Below are 14,661 nucleotides of genomic sequence, written 5' to 3'. Positions count from 1 at the left end.
ATGTCACTCCCAAGTGAGTCTTCACCACACTTGTGGGGTGCCCCCCACTAGACCGGGCGCTCCTTCTGAGGGGGCATAGACTCGTTCACCCACCAAGGAGGGCTTTGCAGATGCCTGCTGAGGGATGGCGGGAGGGGAGGGCTTGTTCTGTCTTTGTTCACTAAGCTAGTAGAGCCGTTCCAGTGAAGAAAATGGGCTTCCCAGGTGGCTCAGATGGTAGAGAATCTGCCTGCAATGGAGAAGACATGGGTTTGATTCCTGGGATGGGAAGATCCCCTGGAGAAGGGAATGGAAACCCACTCCAGGATTCTTGCCTGGGACATCCCATGGGCAGAGGAGCCTGGCGGGCTACAGTCCACGGGGTCACAAAGAGTCAGACCTGACTCAGCGACTGACCGAACTTAGTGACGGAAAGAGAAGGTTGCCATGGCCTTGAGGAAAGGGGGTCCAGGCTCGAGGGTTTTCCTCTGTTGCTGAACATTGGGATACGGTTGTTTGCTTGTTTTACAATTTTTTGACATGGACCATTTTTAAAATCCCTCTTGAATTTGTCACAACACTGTACCTGTTTTATGTTTTGGCTTTTTGGCCCCGAGGCATGTGAGATCCTGGCTCCCGGACTCCCTGCGCTGGAGGCGAAGTCTTAACCACTGCACCGCCAGGGGAGTGCCCTGTGCTACAGTTTGAACATCCACGGAGCCTCCCCTCGTGGTGACCAACCCTCCTGGTTTGTCCAGCTCTGAGGGCTTTTCCAGGGTGTGGGATGTTCACTGCTAAAACCGGGAGGACCCAGGGTGACCCGGACAAGGTGGTCACCCTGCTCTTCCTGACCAGCGTCTCTGGGGAGAGGACGGAAGCTAGGGCATAACTCTGGGTGCAGGGAAAGTGGGGAGAGGGGCCTGTGCGCCCAGGGCGGTGCTCCTCCTCTTGGGGGTGGCATGCTGCCCCAGGCTGTCTCCTGCTCTGGGCAGGCCCTCCTCCTCGCCCCTAAGAGTCTGGCTCCCAGCCCGTCACTCCCATCCTAGTGATGCCCCCTCCTGGGCCTCTTTCAAGTGCAGAACTCCGACCCTAGGGCGCAGCTGTGCAGAGCTGAGCACGGCGCCCGGCCCTGGTCCTGCACCCCACGCCATCACCAATGCAGCCTGAGCAGCACCCCGTTTCTGGTGGGCAGTGCTGGGCTCCACCTGGGCCCAGCCAAGCCTGAAACTGACCAGATGGCCTGTCCAAGTCCCTTTCTTGTAAACTGTTCTTAAGGCGTGGAATCGTTGGAAAAGCTTGAACCTCATGGTGAAGGAAACGGGAAGTGGGGCCCGGCCGAGCCTGCCAGGCTGGTTTCAGGCTTTGGGGCGAGTCCCAGCTCCAAAGTTCAGCGTTACTGGGGGGAGGGGTGATGCTCCTCAGGCTGGGAGGGAGACCCAGTTCCCCCAGTGGGTTCTGACGGCAGAAAAGGCGGATAGGCTGGCTGCAGCACTGACCTCGCGCCCCGGGCGCCTGTGAGCGGCAGGCGATGGAAGGACAGAGGGCCGCCCGCCAGTCCCCGCTCTGGCCGGCATGCCCAGCAGAGCCGGGTCCCCAGGACACACCCCCGACGGGGCACCCCAGGGGCGGGGGCAGGGAGTGCGGCCGGGGTGGGGAGGCGGTTACGACAGACCCCAGCCAGCAGGCTGCTTCTCCCAGGTTGTGACGCTCCCACCGGGAAAGAGGCCGGTACAGGAGGAGGCGGCAGGCGGTCAGGCCATGGAGGGCGGCCCTGGAAGCAGGAAGAGGCTGCTGGGAGGTCAGGCCAGCGGGGAGGCTGGGTGATGGCTTCCTCACGGTCGCTGCCCCCAGCGTGTGCTCCGTCGCTCAGTCGTGTGTGGCTCTGGGCGACCCCGTGGACTGCAGCCCGCCAGGCTGCTCTGCCCATTTTCTGGGCAAGAATACAGGAGTGGTTGCCATTGTTTCTTCTAAGAGATCTTCCCAACCCTTGAATCTAACTGGCATCTGCTGCGTCTCCTGCACTGGCAGGCGAACCACTGGGCCAACTGGGAGCCCCACTGACCCCGTGTTTCCCCCTTATTATCCTCACTCCATGGGTCCGTGAGTCACAGGACAAAGGAGACTCAGAGCGGTCAAGCAACTTGCCCCAGGCTATACCATCTGAGCCTGGCAGCGCCCAGGGAGCCCAGCCCTTGCCTGTGACCGGCTGAAGCAGAAACTTAGCTGTGTTTGAGATCAGCCGCTCTCTGGGCCCTGAATGAGACCCAGGGGAGGGGTGTGCCCTGTCCCCCGGAGGTGCTCTCACTTCATCTCAGGGTGGGGGTTCTCTTGGGGTTGGGGGCCAGCCTCGCTCACCTGGATCGGGAGGCCCGCCCTCCTCCTGCGGCCGGACTTCCGGGCAGGCTGCCAGGGCCGTCCAGACAAGCGGTGTCTCAGTGGAGTTCATCTCTCTAGGGTCCGTCGGGGGTCATGGCCATCAGAGCCAGTCCCCGCCAGGCTGGACCTGTGCCCGCCCCACTCCAGAGGTCACGGCCGCAGTGAAGAACCTGGGCCTGTCCACAGTACACCCCGCCCCCCACCTCCCCACCTAGACCTCTGCCTCCGTCTCCCCCAGTGCAGACCTGGGCCCTTGGAGGAGCAGGAGGGGAGGGCAGGGCCCATTGAGGGACCCGCCCGGCCTGAGCTTGGGCTCCCAGCGGGCCCCAAAGCCCTGCTCCTGGAAGGCAGCCCTGGTGGCCTGGAGGAAACAGGACTGGCGTCTTCCCTCCTTGGGGACCCCTGGCTCTTCAGACGCCCTCCAGCTCTTACACCTTTCCACGGCCCCCTTATGGACGGACACGCACCTGTATGCAAGGCAGATGCACATATAATGCAAGTGAGTTCGTTACTACGGGAGGTTAGTTCCGAGCCCCCTTGCTCGCCTTGTACCTTTGACCTCATTTTCACAAATACTTTAAAAAATGAAGTCTTCTCAAGTCCCCAAAGCAAGAGACTATTTATAAATAAATTATAGCAAGGCTCATATTATTTATGAAGATCATTTTTTTAAACTCTCAGCCCACCTTTCAATTAAGCAGATTTTAAACCTAACACTTTAAAATTTTCTGGCTTGTCAAGTAAAGAATGTTTCTTGTTTAATAGTTTTATTTTTGCCTTCCACGATAATGATATGACACTTAAATTATTTTTTTCTCAAGAGGGATTGCTCAAGATTCAGTTCCACGAATTAATTATAACATCTATAAAGGAGGGTCCTTTCCAGGAGAATCTTAGTTCTAGGACTGAGAAGCCAAGTGCATGCTTGGTCGTTAAGTTGTGTCTAACTCTTACGATCCCGTGGACGACTGTAGCCTGCCAGGCTCCTCTGTCCATGGAGTTGTCCAGGCAAGAACACTGGAGTGAGTAGCCGTTCCCTTCTCCACGGGACCTTCCCGACCCAGGAGCTGAACCCAGTGCATCTTCTGCACTGGCAGGTGGATCCTTTACCACTGAGCCTCCTGGGAAGCCTGAGAGGCCGGGACATGGCTCAGACTCCCAGTCCCGCCTTTTCCAGCTGAGCCAGTGGGCTCAGTCCCTTCCACAGATGCTACGGGCATGTCAGGGTAGGGGGTCCCCAACCCCGGATCTTGGTCCTGACTGTGGCTCCCGGGGGTGCAGGCGAGGCCTCAGCTGCCCTGGAAGATGGTGCATCAGAGCCCGGGGCTGGCGAGTGAAGAGCTGCCTTCTGTGTTCCCAGGCAGAGTCCACACCCAGCAGGGACCGCCCCCTGCCCAGACGCTAAGGAGCCAGGTCTTCAAGGAAAGAAAGAGGCGGTGGGGATACTGCCGTGGGGGCAGAGCTCCTGATGCCGTGTTGAATCACCGCGTTTCAGTTTCTCCGTTTCTGTCTTGGGGACCAGTCGGGCCTGTGGGTGTGGGCCTGTGCTCAGACCTGGGGGAAGGAGGGCCACCAGCCCCGGGCCGCCCGCAGGCCGGCCCCGCTCCGTCCTGCTCTGGCTCACCTCAGGCCCTCGGGCAGCAGGAGACGCACGAGCGGGCGTGGGTTCCGGGAGCAGCGGCTCGGAGGTCAGGATACGGCTCCCCCAGATGTGCTGCCCTCTCCGAGGTTCTGTGCGGTTCTTAGACTGGCTAGGAGCCGTCTAAGGGACCTCGGGGAGCAAGGGGGTAGTAACCACCTGGGACCTTTCTGGATTCTCTCTGAGTAGAGGACGCAGCCAGAACGGACACAAGAGGGCTGACGGGGACACAGACAGCCAGGCAAGAGTTACGAACAGGCCAGCACCAGGGCAGGCCAGGACGGGGCGGGGGTGGCCCTCCTTCCCCCGGGCCTGAGGACAGGCCCACATCCACAGGCCCGACTGGTCCCCAAGACAGAAACCGACAGACTGAAACGCGGTGATTCAACTCGGCGTCAGGGGCTCTGCCCCCACAGCAGTATCCCCACCGCCCCTTTCTTTCCTTGAAGACCTGGCTCCTTAGCGTCTGGGCAGGAGGGCGGTCCCTGCTGGGTGTGGACTCTGCCTGGGAGCACTAGAGGCCACCGAGGACTTTACGGGGAATGGGGGCCGCGAGCCTTGGTGGCGTGGACCTGCAGGGACAGCTGGGCCGGGGGCTGGGCCCACGCATGTCACTTCACCGCTGAGCCCGGGTCAGAGGACACTCTCTCAAAGGGCTGAGCGTGAAGACTCTCGGACGTGCGGTCACCTGGCCTGGCCTCCAGCCCCGCGCCGGGCCTGAGCGTGGGACTGCCTGGAGGCAGCGTGGCCAGCAGGGGGCGTGAGACTGGACCGGCTCGCGTCCCCACAGGGCCCTGCTCCAGACTCTGCTCTCAGAGCCCCGGAAACACCCTCAGCCCCGGGGACACCTGGCCGGACGGGGGCCGGGGACCCGCAGTCAGAGCAGGGCAGTGGGGAAGGCAGCCCAGGTCTGCCTGCCGTCGGGGAAGCACGTGTCTTCATCGAGAACACGTGCCTGGCGAGACCTGGGGTGGCAGGTACTCTCACCCTCATCGGGGGCAGAGGGCGGGAAGTCGCTGGTGGCACAGAGTGTGAGGCTCCGGCTCAGGCTCTTCCGCTCCCGTGAGGATAGTGGTGGAGCCCCACATCCCCTTCCGGGAGAGGGCTCTGGACGAGCCGCCCCCAGCCGTGCGTGTGCAGGGGGCCGCTCCCAGGGGCCCCGGCCAACGGGCACTGCCCTCGGTGGCCCGCACCTTCAACTCCAACACCATGGTGCGGTTGTTGCATGCTTTCCCACCACCCACTGACGTTGTTTGCAAAGCTCTCGTGGGATCCCGAGGTAGCTCCTATTCAGGTCCGATGGGTGACCGTCATGCCACCAGCCCCCTGGCACCACATCACACCGTTTCCAGAAGTCTGTCATTGTCTTTGGCGGAGAAGGTGCTGTAGTTGTGAGTCGGGGAATCATCTGCTCAGAAGGAGAAGTAGCCTGATTGGCGCCCAGGATTAGGAGGTCCCGGATGCTGGTCCTGGTCAGGGCTGCCCTGTCCGGCTGTGCATGTTGGGCACTGCACACCACCAAGGGATGCCACTCACGTGGCCCCAGGGAGCTCCCTCTGCGGATGCAGTGGTCCTGCCATTCCCTCGTCGGGTCTGCTCCTCCCAGCTAACAGGCATCCTCTTGCCTGGGGGAGCGTGGCCCTCCCCGCCCAAGAACTCTCATTCCACAAGAGAGCGCTCCAATAATAAGAACGGGAACGGAACCTTCAGGGAAATGGGCTGAATGGTCATCCTTCTCCATATTCACCAACAATAGTAGTTGACAAAAAAACCACAGCTTGCTGGACCCTGTGCTGGGTCACGCCAGCCTCGTGGGCACGCTCAGGTGTTCATGGTGTCACGTTACTGTGTGAATGAAGAAACCGGTGAGGTTAGGTCCCCACCAATGTCCGTGGAAGACGCAGAGCCGGGACGCTGGCACGGTCTCTGCTTCCCCGGGCCCGAGCTGAAGCCCCGGCCGCCGCAGAGCCCCGTGCAGACTCTCACCCGCTCTGCCCTCCACAGAGGCTCCCAGGACCAGCTTGCGCTTCTCTCCCTGGGGCCCTGCGGCTCCGGGCAGCCATGGGCAGCCTTGGAGAATAGAGAGCTCGTCGGAGCCCTGCAGACCCCCGGCTTCACCTTTGCAGAGAAGACAGAGTACAGGGAAAGGCTCATCCTGGGCCTGAGGGCCTAGCGTAGGCCTGCCCGCGCCAAGAGCGTCCGCCGCACACTTTGTCTGAGTGTGTGTGGACCTCCGGCCTCCTCTGCCGGGATGAACTGAGAGCCAGTCTTCCCTGTTGGTGGAGCCCTCTCCCACCAGGAGGGGCTGGCAACTGAGTTCCTCCTGGAGGGAGTTCAGAGGACGCCGCCCCTGTATTTCCTGGTTTTCAAGAGCCTCTTGAGAGTCTCTCAGACTGCAAGGAGATCAAACCAGTCAACCCTAGAGGAAATCAACTCTGAATTTTCATTGGAAAGACGGATGCTGCAGCTGAAGTTCCAATACTTTGGCCACCTGAGGTGAAAATCTGACCCATTGGAAGAGACCCTGATGCTGGGAAAGATTGAGGGCAGGAGGAGAAGGGGACGACAGAGGATGAGATGGTTGGATGGGATCACCGACTCAGTGGACATGAGTTTGAGCAGGCTCCGGGAGGACAGGGGGGCCTGCTCCACTGAAGTCCATGGGGTCACAAAGCATCAGGCACACTGAGCGACACCAACCACCAAGCATCCACTGCTCAGAACAATCAGTCCACCCAAGTGGCCGGCTGTGGGGGTGTGGGCTGCTGCCGGGATGTAAGCTTTCAAGAGCAGGAGACGCCAGACTCCATCCATCGTGGGCCGGGCTTGGGGGAGAGGCGGCCTCCCTGGCGATGTGCAGACGGAACAGGAGGGAGAGACCTGTTGAGCTGGGGCCAGAAGGAAGCCCTTTGGCACCGGAAGGGGGGCACTTGGCACCCGCGCTGTGTGGGCGGGGGTTGCTCTCAGGCTGGGCTGAACTTTTCACCGGGCACAGACGGGGCAAGAGGCTGGTGCTCACAGTGTTACCATTTTAGCGTAAAGAATCTGGCCTTGGGCTTTCCTCGTGGCTCAATGGCTAAGAATCTGCAGCTAACGTAGGGGACACCAGTTCGATCCTTGGTCCAGGAAGATCCCACCTGCCGTGGAGCAGCTGAGGCCATGCGGCGCAACTGCTGAGCCTGCCAGAGACAATGGCTGAAGCCTGCGCACCCAGAGCCCACGCCCCGTAACCAGGGAGGCTGCCGCACGGGAGCCTGCGCACCCAGAGCCTGCGCTCCATAACCAGAGGCCGCCGCACGGGGAGCCTGCGTACCCAGAGCCCGCGCCCCGTACTTAACCAGAGAGGCCACCGCACGGGAGCCTGCGCATTGCAACTAGAGAGGAGTCCCCGCTGCTGCAACTAGAGAGGAGTCCCCACGACAACGAAGACTCAGTTCAGCCCAAAGTTTACATAAATAAATAAATCTTTGAAAGAAAGGAATTCACGCGGCATTTGATGTTTGGAGTAGCAGCTTTGTGAAAGTCGCTCAGTCGTGTCTGACTCTTTGTGACCCCAGGGACTATACAGTCCATGGAGTTCTCCAGGCCAGAATACTGGAGTGGGTAGCCTTTCCCTTCTCCAGGGATCTTCCCAACCCAGAGACTGAACCCAGGTCTCCTGCATTGCGGCAGATTCTTCACCAACTCAGCTATGAGGGCAGCCCTTCAGGGAAGTACCAGCTTTAGTTAAGAGAATCTGGCCTGTTAAAATAACAACCTGATAATTCAGCTGAAAACGTGACCTTGAATAACAGAACGAGTTAGTGATTTTATGGGGAAATATTGCTGTTTGGTTTATTGTTTATAGTTGAGAGTTAAGAGGCCTCTAAATTCATCACATTGGTATGTGTCCATTAGTAGATCCCTAAAAATTAGCTTCTACTCAGAAGGTTTCGTTAAAGGCAGACAACTGAAACGCGAGAGCACAGATGTGAATTGGTTCATTTTGAAAATGCAATTAAAACATTGAAAGCTGTTAACTGAGTCAGTCAGTGGAACAGGAATCACTCACAGGTCCCGTAAAGGAAGAAATTCCAATGTGCCCTTTTACATATAGAATGAGGTTGATACATTCAACTTAAAAGCTGAAGGAATTGCTGGACTTTAAAATGTATAATTTTAGTAAATTGAACAAATTGCATTTGAATTAATTTAAAAAGACAGTTGCACACGGAGTAATCTTCTCTGTGCCAGAAAGGGAACAAGAGTCAGCCATGATGCATCAGAGAGGAGAGAGATCCACACGGCGAGGATCAGGCCTGGCTCCGCTGGGGTGCCTTGGACAGCATCTCTCGGAAGGGATGGAAAATGGAGATGCAGAGAAGGAAAGACACTGCCTGGGGCACACAGCCTGCCAGTGGGGAGCCAGGACTAGAGCTCTGCTCCGGAGGTCGGTGGGATGCTGGCGCCCCGCCCTCCCTCCCCCTTCCTGACTCTCCCACCCCGCCCTCCGGCTTCCAGTACACATCCCCACCCCTGCAGTGAGGGTTTGCAAACCTGTGCTTGGGCTCTTGCTGCAGGGCACGCTTTCCTGCTCCCCGCACAGAAATTAGACAATCACTAATGGCAACCCACTCCAGTGTTCTTGCCTGGAGAATCCCAGGGACGGGGGAGCCTGGTAGGCTGCTGTCTATGGGGTCGGTCGCACAGAGTCGGACACCACGGAATCGACTTAGCAGCAGCAGTTCTGCGAGGTTCCCCACAGGAGCTGAAAGGCCGCTCAGGCCACAAGCGAAGGATCAACCCAGGATGATGGTCGAAACGGGAAGTCCTGTCACTGGCCGCCTTGCACATGGGTGAGTCCTGCTCCCGAATTTCAGAACTCACCGCTGCTGCTCCATAAGCACGCCCTGGGCCAGCACACTGGGATTCCACTTCCTGTTTGGCCTCTCCAGCAAGAGGAAGCACTGAGGCCGAAGCTCCAAGCCTCCAACCACCTGATGTGAAGAGCTGACTCACTGGAAAAGACCCTGATGCTGGGAAAGACTGAGGACAGGAGGAGAGGGGACGGCAGAGGATGAGATGGATGGATGGCATCACCGACTCGATGGACATGAGTTTGAGCAAGCTCCGGGAGATGGTGATGGACAGGGAAGCCTGGCATGCTGCAGTCCACGGGGCCGCAAAGAGTCGGACACGACTGAGCAACAACCATCAGGAGAGAAAGGGGTGTTTAGTGAATACCTGCTGCGCACCAGGGGCTGGTCTGGGCCCCATGACGCAGAGGGAAGCAGAGACGGTCCCTGCACACTGGGAGCCTGCGCTGTCAGGGGAGACCGAAAAATTAAGTAGACAAACAACTACACAATACTAACACAGGGTGAGCTCTGATACAACGTGAAAGCCGCGTGCGCCACCAAGGAGACATGAGCTGAAGAACTTCCTTCCGTGTTCCTGGTTACAGGATCTGCTTGGCAACAAATAAGCCTTCTTCAGTTTTTCACATTCTTTTTCCATCGTAGGTTATTATAAGATACTGATACAGTTCCCTATGATTTTCAGTAGCACGTTGCTGTTCATCTGTCTTATATATAATAGCTTGTATCTGCTAATCCCCAGCTCCTACTCTATCCCCCCACTTCCCCTTTGGGAACCATAAATTTGTCGTCTGTATCTGTGAGTCTGTTTCTTTTTGTAAACAGGTTCATTTGTATCATTTTTTAGATTTCACCTATACTGCTACTGCTGAGTCGCTTCAGTCGTGTCCGACTCCGTGCGACCCCATAGACGGCAGCCCACCAGGCTCTGCCGTCCCTGGGATTCTCCAGGCAAGAACACTGGAGTGAGTTGCCATTTCCTTCTCCAATAAAGGGATATCAAATTAGTCTTTTTCTGGCCTACTTATTTAAGTGATAATCTCGAGGTCTATCCACGTTGCAGCAAATGGCAGTTTTCATTCTTCTTCATGGCTGAGTGGTATTCCATCGATACATGTACCACATCCTCTTCATCCATTCGCCTGTCGATGGACATCTAAGCCCCTGCTCTGTCCTGGCTGCTGTAAACAGTGCTGCCGTGAGCCCTGGGCCGCGTGCGTCCTTGTGGGTCACGGCTCTCTCCAGATATATGCCCAGGAGTGGAATTGCCGGATCCTATGGTGGCTCTGTTTCCAGCTTCTTAAGGAGCGTTCATACTGTTCTCCATAGTGGCTGCAGATGTACCTTCTCACCCGTGTGTAGGAGGCTCCCTTTTCTCCACACCCTCTCCAGCATTTACTGTTTGTAGATTTTCAAATGATGGCCATTCTGACCGGTGTGAGGGGATACCTCACTGTAGTTTTGACTTTTCTGATAATTAGCAACAATGAACACTGGTTTTTAAATGTGCCTATTGGTCATCTGTATGTCTTCTCTGTATGTCTTCTTTATCCAATGAATATTTTATTTCATATATAGCCATCTTTATTTCTAACATTTACAGTTTGTTCATGCTTTAGTTTTCTTCTCTCTCTTGAAACGTCCCATTTCTTTTCTCATTATGCGCACCTTTTCTCGTGTGTTATTTAACCCATGTATCCTGCTCATTATGCGCACCTTTTCTCGTGTATTATTTAACCCATGTATCCTGCTCATTTCGAAGTCCTTGCCTGTAACCTTGGAGGCTCCTGCTCATGTGTTCCTACCTAGTTCCCCACTTGACTATGGGTCGTGCTTTCCTTTCTCACGTGTTGAGTGAGTCTTGATTCTGAACCAGACGGACACTGAGTCCCAGAGTCTGCATTCTGAGCTCCCTCAGAAGCAAACTGAGCTTGGTACTGGTAGGCAGGTGGGTGGGATCACCTGAGCCTGGGGATCTTGGCTCTAGGCCTGTTATGGTGGCTCTATTTTGCCCTCAATCCCAGGACAAGCTTCGGGCCTGGGGTACTGTCCTTTTACTTAAGGGTTGGGCTCCCTGGGGGAAGCCTGAGGTGTTTATCAAATCCATCCAAAATAATGGGAGTCGAACTCAAACTGCCTCCGACCCCAGGCAGTGCTGACGCCTCCATTCAGCTGTGTGGGCTCCCAGCTGGCCCCCCGCCCAGCAGTGCGTCTTGACCATCTCCCCCCACGCACGTTCAGATTGACCATCGGCAGGGACAGGAGAGGGTTCGCAGCAGTCCCGGGGGCTTTCACAACGTGGCTTCCTGTGTTCAGGAGGTTCCACCCCCTGCCCAGCTGGTAGCCTAGACTTTTCCCCAAGTCCCCCGCCCAGTGAGACAGCCTCTGCTTGAGAGACGCTCCTCTGCACCCCATGGACCAGAGGGCCCGCAGGAGGAGGCCAGGGTGACTGTCCACCTCAGCCCACGTCCAGTTCCCATCTGCTTTTTGTCCCTCTCCATTGTCTTCCAATAACTGTATCTTCACAGACAACTCTAGACTTTACTGGCAGGAGGGTGGGTGCAGTGAAAGCCGTCTTCCAACAATCAGACCCAAGATGCCTGGAGGGTGTTGTTTTAAGCTCTTCGTCCCTCAGTGACTCTCAGGAAAGGTGACATTTGAGCAGGGAGCTGAGAGGCATGGGCGGGATACGCAGTGTTCCAGGTGGGAGTCTTACGGCAAGAGGATGAGATCCTGGTGGATTTGAGCAAAAGCCAGGAGGCCGGGTGCCTGAGAAAGTAATTGCTGGTAGGAGACGAGCAGGAAGGCCGACATCAGCCCTGCAGCGCCGGGATGTCGGCGCCCGGCACCCCCTCCTTGACTCGGCACCCCCTCCTTGACTAACACTCTTTCTTCCGCTGAATAAAGCACCTTCTCCGGTCTCTGCCTGGCAGGTCTCCTTCCATACCACAGCGTCGGGTCCACGTCTCTCGAACTCAGCCCCGATCTCATCAGTCTCCTGCTCCCCAAACCCTTCCCTGAACGCCTGATCCTGGCTCCAAGACAGACTGTCCACCCTGCAGAGCGCTCAGAGCCGCCATCACCTCTGAGCCAGGCCCTCATCCTCATTGTCTTTGTTGTTTATCTGGCCAACGCGGGGATGCTCTCATCGCCGCACGTGGCGGGCGCGTCACTGCTCACAGTGGCCGTGAGCTGGGCGCCTGCAGACCTCTGCTCATCGGGGCATCTCATTCTCTTCCGCCTGAGCCCCCGTCACGTCCTCTCAGAGGGAACGTGAAACTCAGACATCCCCCATCTGTGGTCATCCCACTGGGGCTGCAGGCGGGAGAGGAAGACCCCTCCTCCCTTGACAAGTGGTCGAAGAGGTGAAACCGACATGACACCACCCTCGTCACCTCCACCCACCAGAGGGGCCCTGCACATGTTCCTGCCTCCTCAGGCTCTGTCTTTCTGCACCAAATGCCACTCGGACTCAAGGTGTCAAGCTGATTTCTGCCAAAGGATCGCTAATAAGAGGAAACACCTCTGAAGGCTTAAAGACTTGAATTTTAAAGAGATGCATTTTATACAGAAGGACCACACTTCTCTACTGGGGAATTTTAGCATCAGAGGATTTGGGGGTGGAGGGGGTGTGGGTATATGCTTCAGCCTTTGTAAAATCCAGTAAAACCCAGTATGCAGCAGGCACCTGCCTCTCCGGTAGCCAGGCTGTGTGGGGGATGAGACTATGTAAGCTACCAGCGCTAATCCCTGTGTGTTCCAAGTAGCAGCAGGACGCCTGGGGATTTTCAGAACTGCAGGTCTTCGGCAGCCTCCAGAGCTGCTCAATCACGTGCAGGAGGGAGGGACAGGAACCTGCTTTAACAAACCTTCCAGCTGACCCAGGAGCAGGCTTCGGCCAGCACTGTCCAGGGACGTCCAGGCCCTGACCCCTGACTGCACGGGCTTTCCTGGGCAAGGAAGCTCGGCACCCCACCCCCTCCTGTGACAACCCTTTCTTCCTTGACCCCAGAGCCCATCGTGTCCACAGATCTCACCTCTCCCGGGACGGGAGCAAAGTCCCGGTGAGCTGCCTCTACTCAGGTCTTCAAAAGAGCCAGTCCAGGCGTCGGCAGCTGCAGTGGGGGGCTGGCACTGAGGGGAGCGGTGCGTGAGCGAGTCCAGCTTCCCTGCTCTCATCCTTGAGGACGCACAATACTCGTCGGGCTCCAGGCCCCGGCCACACCAGCACCTGTGGGCTCTCGTCCTCCGACCCAGCCTGCAGCAGGTGCTTCCGTGAGTCAGGTCTCCGGAGGAGGGAAGAGGCGGAGACAAGCAGGGGGCCCTGCAGGGCCTCGCCCCAGAAGGGTCTCACTCGGGACGCTACCGGCTTTTAAAATATTTCACGTAATTGATTACTTTTTGGCTGTGTTCTGCCTTTGATGCTGCGCACAGGCCCTAGTTCCGGTGAGCCAGGGCCTCTCCTGTTGCAGACGACGGCTCTAGGGTGCCTGGACTTCAGTAGTGGCAGAGCGTGGGTTCAGTGGCTCCGTGGCATAGGGGGTCTTCCCGGATCAGGGATTGAACCTGTGTCTCCTGCGTTGGCAGGTGGATTCTTTGCCACCGAGCCGCCAGGGAAGCCCTCTCAGTTTCATCTTTAACCGCGGACGCTGAGAAATGGTTGCCTTTTCGCGCCCTGGAAACCCTCAAATCTGCAGACTCTGTTTCCTTTCACGCTAAATGCGGCTGAGAGCAAGCTCCCCGAGTCACTGCCGTGGTTCCGACCTTTTTCCAAGTCACATGCTCGTGAGCAGCCTGCAAGCTCTCACAGGTCACAGAGAGCAATCTGACCACACATTCTACCCCGGAGTATGGGGCGCCTTCCACCCTCCGACGGCAGTTCCTGACTTCTCTGCCCGCAGTGGGACCTGCCACCTCACACTGGCGGAAAGGAGGTGCCCACTTCCGGGCTCACGTTCCCCTCTGCCCCGGGATCGTCCAGGCTGGTGGATCTCAAACCCAAGCAAGCACCAGGACTCCCCTACCGACCTGGTCAAAACACAGATGATGGGGCCTCCCCCAAGTCATTCGGTTTAGCAGGTCTGCGCGGGGCCCGGGAATCTGCATTCCTAACAAGGGGCTGATGATTTTGCCGACGGCCCACAGACCCAGTGGCTTTGACAGTAACCACACTCCCCGACATCCACGGCTGAGACCAACAGCTGCACGTTTCTCGCTCACGCTGCAAGCTCCTGGCGGTCTGGCTGGGGACTCCCTCCTGGAACATGCTCGCTGGAGACACAGTCACTCCAGGAACACGGCTGCCGAGATGTAAGAGGGAACCACCAAGACTGCAGGAGCCACTCGCCACTTCCTCTCAGCGTCATCGGCTGTCACGAGCCCGGGGGCCAGGCAGTAGCGTCCTTCTCTGTTTAGCTGGACAGCAGAAGCGCGAGCCTGGGGACCTGGCACCCCTGCAGGGCAGCCAAGGCCTGAAGGACCAAGGATTGTGGAAACTCCCCTACGAGGCGGGAGGGCTGAGGTCTGGCCACAGCCCAAGGGCTCTCAGGGCACAGCTCTGTCTTCACAATGCCCCCTGCCACTTCTTCTGAGAAAGAGCTCCCTTGGCAGATGGTCCGGCCCATGCCTTCCTTCCACTTTCTGTGACCACGGCCAGGGTGTTGAGAGTTTCCACTGTCCTGAGATTGGGGTCACACATCGATTTAATGCAGGGGAAGGCCCTGGTCACACTTAAGAAGACAGCCGATCACATCTGTTTACGGTGGAAACAGTCATCTTGATTTATTGAAAAACTATTACAATTATTCCTCT

This window comes from Bos taurus, chromosome 11 (genome assembly GCF_002263795.3).
Source record: "Bos taurus isolate L1 Dominette 01449 registration number 42190680 breed Hereford chromosome 11, ARS-UCD2.0, whole genome shotgun sequence".
Taxonomy (NCBI): domain Eukaryota; kingdom Metazoa; phylum Chordata; class Mammalia; order Artiodactyla; family Bovidae; genus Bos; species Bos taurus.
The sequence above is the reverse complement of the archived record's forward strand: the minus strand, read 5'-3'. Positions refer to the sequence as shown.